Raw genomic sequence first — 2500 nt, 5'->3', positions numbered from 1 at the left:
TTGTTAAAAATCGTAACCAGGCCGGCAACGTAAGCGGTAGTTGAAGAGCGTTAAAACTGTTATCATGTCGGAGTCATGAGACCTCCCCCCTAGAGACCTCGTACATCTGTAAGGTGGAAGAGGTTAAGATCCCCTATTTGTCGAGGGTCCTCTTGATAAAGCGTCTGCGATGACGTTCTCTGTTCCTTTCACGTGGTTAATGATAAGTTGGTAAGGCTGAAGCATTAAAGACCATCTCATTAATCTTTGGTTATGATTTTTCATCTTCTGAAGGAACCGAAGCGGGTTGTGATCCGTATATATTTCAAGAGGATACCTTTGATCTTGAATATAACAGGCAAACTTTTGCAGGGCAAGCATCAATGCGAGACATTCCTTTTCTATCACACTATATGATTTCTGATGTTTTTTCAACTTAGCTGAATAGTAGCACACAGGATGGAGGGTATCAAAGTTGACATCACGTTGCATAAGGACTGCACCCACTCCTTGATCGCTGGCATCTATGTAGAGCAGGAAAGGTTTATCCATACTAGGTGTACAGAGAACTGGGTTACTGGAGAGAAATGCCTTTAGCTGATGGAAGGCTTTCTCACACTCATCTGTCCACTTGAACAGTACGTTTGAGCTAGTGAGGGTCGTAAGTGGGGCAGCTACTGCAGAGAAGTTAGGGCAGAAACGGCGATAAAAGCCACACATACCCAGGAAGCGTTGTATTTCCCTTCTAGTCGTTGGACGAGGGAAATTGAGAATGGCTTCTATATTCGCTTCCTTAGGCCGAGTTTGACCTTGACCCACCACATGTCCGAGATAAGTCACCGTACCCTGGCCGAAGGAAGATTTGAGCAAGTTTATGGTGAGACCACTTTCATCCAGGCGTTGCAGTAGATTTGATAGACGTTGCAGGTGATTGTTCCAAGTTTCTGAAATTATCAAAATATCGTCTAAGTACACATAAGTCCCTTCTAAATCCCTAGTAATGAAGTTCATAAGCCTTTGAAAGGTTGCTGGGGCAGAATTAAGACCAAAAGGCATACGGGTATATTGAAATAGACCATCAGGGGTTATAAAAGCTGATATTTCCTTAGAGTTTTCAGTGAGGGGAATTTGATAGTAACCTTTTTGTAAATCTATTTTAGATACAAACTTAGCTTGGCCAATAGAATCTATTATAGTATCAATTAGAGGCAATGGGTAAGAGTCAGGGATAGTTAAATCATTAAGTTTCCTGTAGTCTGTGCAAAGTCTGAAACGTCCTCCAGGTTTTGGGGCGAGTAGACAAGGCGAAGCCCATGGACTACAGCTGTGTTCTGCTAGGCCATGTTCGAGCAGAAAGTTTACTTCATCTTGCATGACTTTCCTCCTTTCTGGACTCAGACGATACGGTGGCTGTTTGACAGGGAGAGAACCAAATTTTAGACGGATGTTATGTTCTATCAAATTACATTTCCCTACGGCATCACTCAACACATTAGGAAATTGTTTGAATAGGTTGGCCAAGTCCCTAAGCTGAGACTCTGATAAATGTGTTAGAGACCCTTCCAGGTCTTCTATAATATTACTGTTGGTCGTAATAGGGTTCGGTATATATTCATCCGACGCTTCAATTGGTTTGTCAGAATTTGTTATACATAGATTAATTTTTGAACCAGCCTCATCTGATGTTCTCTTTAAATATTCTTTTAATAAATTTATGTGATATTTCCGAGTCTTTTTCCTTTTATCTGGAGTAGAGATTAAATAGTTATTTGACTTTAAATTATCAATTACGGTATAAGGACCTTGATATTTAGGTGAAAAAGGAGATCCTGGTATAGGCATTAAAACTAACACCTCATCTCCAGGCTGAAACTGTCTGACTTTAGCGGATTTATCAAAGTGAGCTTTCATAGATGCTTGACTCTCCTTTAAGTATTCTTTAGCTAATTTTCTTACTTTAGATAACTTCTCTTTCAAGTTGTTCATATATGTCTGCACATTAACCTTTGAGGATTCTGAATCAAAGTCACTGGCTAGCAAATGATCTTTTACAATTTTTAAGGGACCCCTGATCTCTCTACCAAACAGAAACTCAAAAGGAGAAAATCCCAAAGATTCTTGCTTACATTCTCTAACTGCAAATAATAAAAAGTCAAGACCTTCATCCCAATCGTTTGAACTTTCTAAACAGTAACGTTTCAGCATGGATTTAAGGGTTTGGTGGAATCTCTCTAAAGCTCCTTGAGACTCAGGGTGGTATACAGAAGAGTTTACAGTAAGCACACTTAATTCTTTTAGTACCTCTCTAAAAAGATCCGAAGTGAAATTAGTTCCTTGGTCAGATTGCAAAACCTTGGGAATACCAAAATTTGAGAAGGTGTGTATCAAGTTAGTAGCTATATTCTTAGCAGAAATGTTCTTGAGAGGTATAGCTATAGGAAATCTGGTTGATGTACACATGATAGTAAGGATGTATTTATTCCCTTTGCGAGTGGAAGGAAGTGGACCAACACAATCTATT

The sequence above is a fragment of the Palaemon carinicauda genome, chromosome 10, assembly GCF_036898095.1.
Source record: "Palaemon carinicauda isolate YSFRI2023 chromosome 10, ASM3689809v2, whole genome shotgun sequence".
Lineage (NCBI taxonomy): Eukaryota > Metazoa > Arthropoda > Malacostraca > Decapoda > Palaemonidae > Palaemon > Palaemon carinicauda.
This window is presented reverse-complemented; position numbering follows the sequence as displayed.